This window comes from Dasypus novemcinctus, chromosome 14, assembly GCF_030445035.2.
Source record: "Dasypus novemcinctus isolate mDasNov1 chromosome 14, mDasNov1.1.hap2, whole genome shotgun sequence".
NCBI classification, from domain to species: domain Eukaryota; kingdom Metazoa; phylum Chordata; class Mammalia; order Cingulata; family Dasypodidae; genus Dasypus; species Dasypus novemcinctus.
The window spans coordinates 29,491,996-29,503,107 of NC_080686.1; the positions used below are offsets into that span (position 1 = coordinate 29,491,996).

Below are 11,112 nucleotides of genomic sequence, written 5' to 3' on the forward strand. Positions count from 1 at the left end.
GTACAATAGGAAGCTTTCAGGTTTGTTTAATCAGAGGACTGATTAAATTGGTTCAACATTTGGGGAAAAAAAATGGTTTCAAATGTTGCCTTTGATGGGAAATAATCAGAAATGTTGTATAGGTAATTGTTTGACTTAACATATAAATTTGTAACTGTGATTAAAAGTAAATAATTTTCAAACCGAGGAACTTTAAGAGGTAGGAATTTTCAGTTTTAGAATTCTGAAAAGTCTGGCCTATATGGTTACTATTTTCTTAGTATTCTTATTGCTAATATTGTACTTGACCTAGGATTAGGACTACCTTTTCTTCGCCAAGAGGACAGCAAACTAGAGAATAAAGTATAAATTTTAGAATCCATAGGTTACAGAAGGAAAACCCTTTACCCCTAATAGACAATTCCATAGCTATTTAGCACTGGAAGTTTAAGATACCTCAACTACTGTTTTATAGGTAAAACAGCAAGTTCTGAGGGGAGGCCAGATAGGGACAAGAAATCCCCAAAGGCAAGGAAACAGGAGAATTGGAGGTACTAGAAATGTCTCCCTAGCTGAATGCCATTCCATATTTCAGTGAGAATCACCACCCACCAGTCAGCAAGTTATTACAGGATCTTATATCCCTAAAGTACATTATAAATGAGTATGACTAGTGACTAGAAGACTTGGAGTCATTTAAAAGACTTGAGATACAATTTTAAAGAAAACAGACTTTATTGCTCAGAAATTAATAATGTAAGTTTTAAACTGAGATAAGGTTATCAACATCAAACTAATTTTCTCCATCTGCTTCTATTCATCTGTCTTCTTGGCCAATTCATTTTTCTTCCCAAGATTGTTGCATGCCACACCTAAAAAAAAAAAATCAGAAACCAATAGTAGAAATCATCCTGTACTTAAAATAATTAAATTCTCATTAACCTTGATATTCATGACAAATGTCCCTCAAAAAAATCAGCACCTAGCTAAGGAAATCATACTTCTGACAAAGTCAAGAAACGGCCCCAGCCCTCGAGTTTTTAATCAGATATTCCTGAACTGGACAAGTCATAATTACTTACTTGAGGCTAAGAAGAATTTCTGAATACCACGGCTATGGACCTGAACATTGATCTGCAGCTACCTATATGCTGAAGAGAAAAAAATTTCACCCATTTAAAAAAAATGATTATATTATTTATCAGTAATTCACATAATAAATTACTGGCATCTCAGTCTTAAGATTTATTTCTTCAAAGAAACCCTCAGCTGGGTAAACGGCAAAAAGTAATTTAAGTCATCACTGTGCCAGTTTTGAATCTTATCTATGTCAAAAACATTAAATACTTCAGGTATTGTTCAGGTACAATATGACAAAGAAATAAAGAAGCCCACAACTTACTTGTAACTTTAGGTACCTCTTATAGCTGTTTTTTTTTTAGCCATCTTTTTTTGGAAAAACATTTAGTATTATCATCTTCATACTTCTTTAAAACTCAGGCTTTGTGGCATCTGGAAATTAAATATATTTCATTATGAATTCTCATTTATATTTGCATCTGTTTGCCATCTTATAAGAATGGTCTAATAGTAATTTCTTTTATTTATCAGGAACCATACAAAGCCATACTAGCACCTTCATGACCTCCAAACCACTTAAATCAAGGAGTGAGTAATTATCTGTGTTCAACACATCTCTAATGGAACAACAGAATAGACTGCTGCTTAATTCTACTTTTTGGTAGTGAAAACTGACAAGCTCAAATTTTAAAACAGTTGTAATGAATATATATGTATGTTAGTCCCTTTGATCATTTCTGGTTCACTGTACAAAACGTTCCCAAAAGGAATAAAAAAAAAAAAAAAAGGCAGTTTCTATATTTTGGGGGTATATTTGAGAGTACTCAACCTTTAAGTGCTTAACTACATATGCATCGGAGTTACAGCAATTTAAGTCCTTGACATTGCAAAGATTTACACATTGAGGGGCTTGGTGAGTGCATGATTTGTGCTATACCAGTAAAAGTAAACACCCTGGAGAAAAAAGCATTATAGTAAGAAAACATTTTTCTAATTACAGAGTTGCCCCACATTTTACACATTAAGCCCTAATAATTCCATAAATGATCTTTCCAAGCTGGAATATGAGTTGTTAGCTTGGACAATGGTAGGAACATTTATGATCTTCTTCCCTGTGGCATTGATTTTAACACATGATGTTCCTAATGAGCACCCAGCCATTGCTTTTCTGTCTCAGAACTTGACAAGGATGAGATATGAACTAGGTTAAAGGTTAGATTAAAAAAAAAAAAGGAAAAAATGTGCAGACCACCTAAAAACATTACAACAGCAAATCTAGTATAGTTTCAGTTCAGGGATACATTATGTTGGTATCATTATTGGACAATATCCTATAGGATTCTAAGTCCCAAGCTGCCAGAAAGCACTTGGGTACCACTGCTAAGGATAAGGCCAGAGCCACAGGTCATGTCCACAATACCCCAGGAAGATAAATCACTTAACCAGGCAGACGTTTGGAATGATTTATGAAGACATCAAAAGTTGGACCTTAGCAAAACAATCTATCACTTTCAAACCGTGAAATATTTCTCATATTATGAATACAAATTATTGGTTAATTCCAATTTAGAAAATTTCCAATTAATATATAGTTCACAGGAATTGCAGACAATTGCATGCATGCATAATCATATTCCTATAAAGCTCAAAAGAAGAAAACTGTCTAAGGCAGAAGATACAAAATTCCATATGGTAGGCACCTCTAGGTGGGCAGTTCTATCTGCTGCTTCAAAACTTAAATCCTTTACCAGTTATTTTCATCATTTTTAAAATCATAATATTCAGCAATGAAAATGGTGCTCAAACCACTTAGGCCTCGAAAATAAGGATATAAATATAATGCCAAATATAAAATATTTTGAGCCATCACATTTGCACTGCTGATAGGTAACTTTGAATTCATGAAGCAATAGATTTCAAACTTGGAGAAGGGGCAATCACAAATATACTAAGTTTCATCAATGGTGCATTCATTTCTGAAAATTTGTTTTTGAATAGGTAATGCGTTCTTCCAGCATTGTGGCTGTTGACCAGTTTCTTCTGTATTAGCTCCAGAAATGGACCTCTATGTAAATATGAGCAACCTATGTAAATAGTAGGCGTTAATAACTAAGGGCCTTCTGCACTTTGCATACCATTCGGCAATTTCAATGCCGCGCCTTTAAAGCGTTATTTACAATGGAAGATCCAGGGAAAAAATGCCTAAAAACGGTCGCCCAAGTACCCTTTCTACTGTGCCGACCGAGTCACTGTACCCAGGAACTGTGCTCTAGTAGTAATTTAAAAACCCATCACCAAGTACAGGTAAGGTGGTCTTATTAGCTGGGAGGATTATACCCATTTCTAACAAGCTAAGGGAAAACAAGCCGCCCACGTAAGGGAGCCAAAACACGCCAAGGCCGCGCCTAGAGCTTTACTGGGGTCTCGGCACGCGGCCCGAACACAGGCAGTTCCTTCCAGCCGCCGGGGCCCCCGGGAATCACTGAAGGCCTTTTGTTAGTTTCGGAGCTGAAAACAGGAGAAACTCGTGTCGACTACTTAGAGTCAGCCAGGCTTCGCAGGCGGAAACTCGCAAACGCGTCTGCGCAGAGGTCATTCCCGCGCCTAAGGGGAAGGAAAGCCCGTTACCGCGTCACGGTGTCCCCGGGCCGCCCGCCCTCACGGCTGACCCACGCGCACCTTCCTCGCTCGGCGGCCCGCACCAAAAGGAAGAGCTACAACCCCCGGCTGCCCATCGGCGTCCCGGCGTGGCCCCGCCCCTTCCGGGGTCTGGCCCCGCCCCTTCCGAACCCGGCCCACGCAAGGGCGGAACACGAAAGAGCGAATGGTGGGATTACAGTGCCGACCGGGGAGCGCTTGCAGGTCTGCACCTTCCCACAGAGCTCGTTGCGCGAACTGTCTGTGCCACACTGCAAGTTTATATTGGTTTTTTTTTTTCGGAACTTTGCTTTTAAGACAAGAGCCATTTCCATTGAATATACAAATAATTATCTACCACTTTTGTAATGGCTGTTATGTTTGGTCTTTTACGCCCCTGCGTTGACAGTGTTTAAAAACAGGCGCGGGAGCGGGAGTCGCTCAGTGGTTGAGCGCCTGCTTCGCATGTACACGGTCCCGGTTCAATACCTGGTACCTCCTGGGGGAAAAAAAAAAGGAAATAAAAACAACAAGAACAGATGACTTAGGTCAACCCAAATTTAGAGTAAGTTTTCTGGCATTGATCATTCCGTGCCCACAGTGGAATCAGTTGATGATGAAAATGCAAACTGTTTTATTTTCCCTATAATAATAGCTACTGTTATTATCTTTACAGATAACTAGAATACAGGTTTTTAAAAAAGCATTCATAAAGTACTTATTTACCTTGTGTTTGGACATGTTATAATTGATTACTTTTCATGCACTTTGTGTTATTTTTATTCTATTTTCTATCAGTCATTGTATATTGAGTCCTGGCTGCAAAGCACGGGGCTTGGTGTTGGAAGAGAAAAGTTTATGATCTTGTTACTAGAAAGAATATACATAATAACATAATTAAACGATTGAATTGGTAAAAGGTCATCTCTGAAAACTAGACGTCTAAGACTGGTGCAAAATTTTAAGTTACAAATTATAAATTTGCTTCAATTAAAGAAACATATGGTATGAAAATCTAGACCCAACAAAACAAATGGATGGGATTATACTCATTTTACAAAAGGATTCCTCTCTTTATAAAAGTTTTTGCTGAGTGGTTTACAGGGATTTAAAAACCTTTGTCACAGGCCTGGAGTGGAAGCTGTTTCTTCTGTCAACAAGTGGCTCAGGTCTCATTATACCATACCAGATGCCATCCTGGCCAGATCTTACTCCCTCAACCTACTTTTGCAACCTGTGCAACCAACCCCACCAACCTTTTCTTCCAATTGTGTGAGCGGCTGTGAAAGCCACTATTACACATAGGTGTAGCAGAGGGTGAGTCTGGACGCTGAATCTATAAATGCTATAGCAACAATTTAGGTAGGTGCTCCCTGCCATTGAGCAGAGGACCATTTGAGAAGGAGCTGGAGCTGAACAATTATATACTTCCTTGGCCACAGTGCCCTACAGGACAGCTTCTGGGTCTCACTACTTCCTGATGCCTCTTTCAGCAGATATTCACATTGCATTCATCAGCCTCTGCCGCCAAGATATCTGAGCTGGGAAGATAGCATAGGCAAGGGGTCACTGCCTTAATGACTTAATATGTTCTTTCTTCAGACTGGATATAATTAAATTCCTTCACTAAAATTTAGAGGTTCCTAAAAATATACAGTCACCTATTTTCAGAATATACTTTTAGGTCAGTTACTTGACTCATGGCAGTAATTCTAATGGATATGAACTGATATCTCATTATGATTTTGATTTGCATTTCCCTGATGGCTAATAATGTTGAGGCATTTTTCATTTGCTTTCTGGGCATGTGTATATCTTCTTTGGAGACATGTCTGTTCAAATCATTTGCACTGTTTTCAAATTGGGTTGTTTGTCTTTATGTTGTTAAGTTGAATGATTTCTTTATATATACTGGATATTCTTTATTGGATATGTGGGTTCCAAATATTTTCTCCCATTGTGTAGGTTGACTTTTTACCTTCATGATGAAGGCCTTTGAGGACCAAAAGTTCTTAATTTTGATGAGGTCCCATTGATCTATTTTGTTGTTGTTGCTTGTGCTTTGGGTGTGAAATCTAAGAAACCATTGCCTAAGATCCTGAAGGTGCTTCCCTACATTTTCTTCTAGGGGTATGATAGTTCTAGCTCTTATATCTAGGTCTTTGATCCATTTTGAGTTGACGTTTGTATGTGGAAATCTGTCTTTGTGCTAGTACCATACTCTGTTGATTACTGTGGCTTTGTAATAAGTGTTAAGATCAGAAAGTGTGAATCCTCCAACTTCATTCTTCTTTTTCAAGATGGCTTTGGCTCTTCAGGGCCCCTTACCATTCCATATAAATCTGATGATTGAAATTTCCATTTCTGCAAAGAAGGTTGTTAAAGTTTTGATTGGGATTACACTGAATCTATAAATTGCTTTGGTAGTATTGACATCTTAATGGTGTTTAGTCTACCAACCCATGAACACATAATGCTCTTCCATTTATTTAGGTCTACTCTAATTAATTTTAGCAATGTTTTATAGTTTTCTATGAATAATTCTTTACATCCTTGGTTAGATTTATTGCTAGATACTTGATTCTTTTTGTTTCTGTAGATAGAATTTTTTTTCTTGATTTTTTGTTTCAATTGCTCATTGCTTGTGTATACAAACATTACTGATTTGGGGGTATTGATCTTGTACCCCACCACTTTGCTGAATTCATTAGCTCTAGTAGCTTTGTTGTTGATTTTTTATGATTTTCTGTATATAGTATCATGTCGTCTACCAACAGAGAAAGTTTTACTTCTTCCTTTCCAATTTGGATGTCTTTTATCTCTTTTTCTTACCTAAGTGCTGTGGCAAGAATTTCAAGTACAATAACCGTGATGACAGTAGGCATCCTTGTCTTGCTCTTGATCCTAAAGGGAAAGCTTTCAGTCTTAAACCATTAAATAGGATGTTAGCTATGGCATTTCATATATGTCCTTTATCATGTTGAGGAAGTGTACTTCATTCCTAGAGTTCTAAGAGTTTTTAATCAAGAAATGGTGCTGTATTTTGTCAAATGCCTTTTCGATGTCAATTGAGATGATTATGTGTTTTTTTCCCTTCATTCTGTTAATGTAGTATATTATATTCATTGATTTTCTTATACTGAACCAACCTCGCATACCAGGAATAAATCATACTTGATCATGACGTATAATTCTTTTAATATGGATTCAGTATGGTAGTACTATGTTGAGGACTTTTACATCTATATTCATAAGATATATTGGCCTGTAGTTTTCTTTTCTTATGGTATCTTTATACAGCTTTTGTATGAGAATGATGTTGGCCTTGTAGAATGAGGGAATGTTCCCTCCTCTTCAGTTTTTTGGAAAAGTTTGAGCAGAATTGGAGTTAGGTTTCCTTGGAATGTTTGGTAGAATTCCCCTGTAAAGCTATCTGATCATGGGCTTTTTTTCGTTGGGATATGTCTTGGTTTGCCAAAGGGCTATGTATAGAAAGTACCAGAAATGTGTTGGCTTTTGTAAAGGGAATTTATTTGGGGTAAAAGCTTATAGTTCTGAGGCAGTAAATGTCCAAATCAAGGGATCAGCAGAGATGCTTTCTCACCGAAGTCAACTGCTACATGGTGCAGTAACATGGCCACCGATTTCTGCCAACGCCTCTGCCTTCCCCTCCAGAATCTATCATCTCCCGGAGCTCAGCTGTGGGCAGCCATGCATAGGGCTTGTCTCTTACTGGGCCTTTGTCAGTCTCAGCTGCTGTGCTTTCTTTCTGAGTTTAGGTGTGAGCTATCAGGCATATAGTGTTGATAAATAAAAGCATAACCGTGCAGAAAAATATCTAACAGGCCATTCCTGCCCCCGCTTCTGTAAATGAGCCCGTGAAAACATGGCCTTGCAGGAAAATATCAAATGAACAACTCCTGCCCCCCACTTCTGTAATCTAACAAACCACTCCTGCCCCCACTTCTGTAAATCAGCCCATGACCTTGCACCTGCATTCTGCTTTAGTAACCTCACTTGTAAAATTTCACCTAGCAACGTGTTAGCCAATGAGCAAAAGTTATACTGATCCCACATAAAATCCTATATAAACCTATGAAAACTGAAAAACGGGGCTCAGAATTTGGAGATTAATTCTGCTCTGAACCTGCATGTAATAAATCTGTTCCTCCACATCTCCGAGTATCGTTTTGGGTTTCTCTGTTGTTCAGAACTTCAAGTTTTGCTGCAACATTTGGTTCCCTGACCGGGAAACCCACCTGAGCAGGCCCTTTGAGCCTCCAGTCTGGGATTGGTGGGTGCAGCCAGCGGAGATCTCTACACACAAATGAGGTGGCGCCACCTGTCCCCTTCTCGGGGCCTCCTTCGGGGAGGGGATCCCTGTGGGCCGTGTCCTCTGACCCAGCCTGAGTCAGTGGAGAGTTAGATTGAGCAACATCAGAAGACACCAGAAAGGTGAGGCCCCGGGGTTCTGAGTCCCAGTCAGGCCCATCTCCAGACGGAAGGGGAGACTGATCACCTCCCAAAATCTCGAGATTTGAGATTCCAGGATAGGGTAGTCCCTTAGGTGGGACTGTGTAACCTCTGAGTGATTGAGTGAATGAATGGGGACTGCAGAGGCTTGCCTCTGCTGATCCAGTCTGTGGCTCCACGGCCTGTGCTACAGAGTCCAAGTGGGCCCCAGCCTGCACTCCACGGCTATGTCATGGACATAATTACTAATCTGGATTCTACACAGACGCCTTAGCTAAGACGAGCCTAAGTTCTCGCGAGAAATGCGGACAGGTGGGCATCTGAGTGGCCTCGTGAGAGGCTCCCCTCCTTTGTTTGCCCTGCGACACTGGTTCAGGGATGGGATCATCATAATGCAGACTCACAGTCTCATCTTAAATTATATATTAAAATTTTTCAGAAAGGGCTTTTCTGGGGATTATAGTGTCTGTATGTCCCCTGGAACTCTCTGGATTCTGTGCAAAGTAGAGTAGCCTAGGTTTGGTATTAACTAGCCCTCAGAGAGAACCCTAGATGTGGCCAAGATTTGTGCAGTTTGGCAGGCAGTCACCTGCCCGGCCACCCTGATCAGTTTTCCTGACCCGTTTCCTGGTTAAAAATTGCCCAAAACCTGCCCCTTTAGGTTCAATTCTGTGTTGAAAGGAAGGGTCAGAATAAGGTCCTAGTAACTCAAACAGCTGGACCTTAAACACCTATTATTCTAAAAAAATCTCCAGAAGAAAACCCACTGCCCCCACCGTATATTCCAGACATTCTAGGACATCTGCCTGTCCCAGAGCCTCCACAAGCAGATCCCCAGAGACTCCTCCACCTTCCGTCTCCCTGGGCCCATCAGCCCCCCCCAATGGGATCCTGAGACCCCTCTGATGAGAAGACTTCAGTCCACACAGCCTGTGCTGCAGATGCCCCTCCATGAAACACAGAGTCCAGCCCAGATCAGTGCAGACGGGACTGTCCAACCCAGGAGGCCAGTCCTGCTTTATCAGCCTTTCACAGTGACAGACCTTTAAACTGGAAGCACCACACCCCCTCATATTCAGAAAAGCCTCAGGCTCTCAGCAACCTCCTGGAGTCCATTTTCCAAACCCACTGCCCCACTCGGGACTATTGCTGCCAACTCCTTCTAACCCTGCTCAATAAGGAGGAGAGACACCGGATACTCACGGAAGCCAGAAAGTGGCTGCAAGAGCAGGCCCCCGCAGGCGTCCTGGAGCCAGAGGAATGAGCCTGAGAAGCAGTACCAAAAGCTCAACCGGCCTGGGACTTGAACACAGATCAGAGATGGACTGCCCTCCAGCGGTATCAAAAAGCCCTCCTCGGGAAGCGGACTTGGCGCAGTGGTTAGGGCGTCTGTCCGTCTACCACATGGGAGGTCCGCGGTTCGGGCCCCGGGCCTCCTTGACCCGTGTGGAGCTGGCCATGCGCAGTGCCGATGGGCGCAAGGAGTGCCCTGCCACGCAGGGGTGTCCCCCGCGTAGGGGAGCCCCACGCGCAAGGAGTGCACCCATAAGGAGAGCCGCCCAGCGCGAAAGAAAGCACAGCCTGCCCAGGAATGGCGCCGCCCACACGGAGAGCTGACACAGCAAGATGACGCAACAAAAAGAGACACAGATTCCCATGCCGCTGACAACAGAAGCGGACAAAGACGATGCAGCAAATAGACACAGAGAACATACAACCAGGATGGGGGGAAGGGGAGATAAATAAATAAATAATAAATCTTTAAAAAAAAAAAAAAGCCCTCCTCAGGAAGGTACGGGAAAGGGCGAGGTGGCCTATAAACATGTCCAAAACAGCCTCGGTCACTCAGAAGCCTGAGGAAAAAAAACCTCTGGGAAATTTTTATGAGCGACTCTGCACAGCCTCCAAGATTTACACCCCCTTCAACCCAGAGGACCCAGACAGCCAGAGAGCGGTCAATGCAGCTCCCGTCGTCCAGGCAGCCCTGCACATCAAACAAAACTTCAGAAGCTAAACAGGTTCACAGATAGACATCTCCCAGCTCCTCAAAGTTGCAAACCAAGTATTTGTCAATTGGGACAAAACAGCTGAGGGGAAAGCAAAAAGTGAATGAAACAGCAGGTCTCCCTGTTGCAGCAGCCATAAAAAAGCAGACCCAACCAATCGAGAAAGGCCACCCCGGAAAAAGGGGAATAATTCACCCTGAAACTTCCTGCTGCTGCCAGTACTGCCTGGGGTCGCCTGGTTTAGCTGTCTAGATTTAAAGGACAATTTTTTCTGCCTGCAAGTAATGCCGCAGAGCCAGTCTCTACTTACTTTTAAATGGGAGAATCCCAGGACTAAAAAAAAAAAGGACTCAATTAACTTGGACTCAGCTCCTGCAGAGCTTCAAAAAACTCCCCCACCTCTTTTCCTAAATCCTGCCACGGAAGAGGAACTCCTGAACATAACTGTGCAGAAGTAACAGAAGAAGTGTATGCCAGCCTCCAGGACAGGCCACCTTCTTGCCCAGACCAAACCCTATTCACAGACAGCAACAGTTTTATCGGAGGTGGAGAGAGGCTGGCTGGATGCGCAGTGACCACAGCTGAGCAAGTAGCGGAAGCAGCTCCCCTGCCTGAGGGTGGTCTGCAAGCGCGCAGAACTCTGGGCACTAATTCAAGCCCTACAACTGGCCGCCCAGGCAAACGGTAAACATTTACACTAATTTTAAATATGCATTCACTACTATGCATATCCACAGAGCAATTTATAAGAACAGGAGACTCCAAGAAGAAAAAAAAAAAAAAAAGAGAAAATCCTTCAACTACTAGAAGCAGTCTGGAAGCCAAGCAACATCACCATCATCCACTGTCAAAAAATAAAAGCCCTCAGACTGCAAGCCCCACTGCTGCCAGGACCTCACCTGTCCCTTTTAGAACAATACATTGAAAAACTACACCT

The 11,112-nt window shown here is 42.0% G+C and overlaps 1 protein-coding gene, 1 long non-coding RNA gene and 1 other non-coding gene across 6 annotated transcripts in view; 1 reads left to right on the forward strand and 2 right to left on the reverse strand.

The window, feature by feature from the left end:
- The window catches only part of MCMDC2 (minichromosome maintenance domain containing 2), a 71,589-nt gene extending 69,801 nt beyond the window's left edge, over positions 1-1,788 (forward strand). Inside the window, exon 17 of the mRNA XM_071207836.1 lies at positions 1,591-1,788. The gene's annotated coding sequence lies outside the window, so the exon portion shown is untranslated. The remainder of the gene's footprint in view (positions 1-1,590) is intronic.
- On the reverse strand, positions 691-3,824 carry LOC101435171 (uncharacterized). 4 transcript variants are annotated; one of them, XR_001117638.3, is made up of 4 exons: positions 3,739-3,824; positions 1,398-1,491; positions 1,062-1,130; positions 691-851 (listed from the first exon to the last, which is right to left on the reverse strand). It is a non-coding gene; the product is annotated as an uncharacterized lncRNA (long non-coding RNA). The 4 variants fall into 4 exon arrangements; XR_011645638.1 differs by having other exon boundaries at positions 1,382-1,491; XR_001117637.4 differs by having other exon boundaries at positions 3,688-3,799.
- LOC111760371 (small nucleolar RNA SNORD87) lies at positions 1,203-1,292 on the reverse strand. Its single transcript, XR_002794075.2, has one exon. It is a non-coding gene; the product is annotated as a small nucleolar RNA SNORD87 (small nucleolar RNA).
- Positions 3,825-11,112: the final 7,288 nt, after the last annotated feature.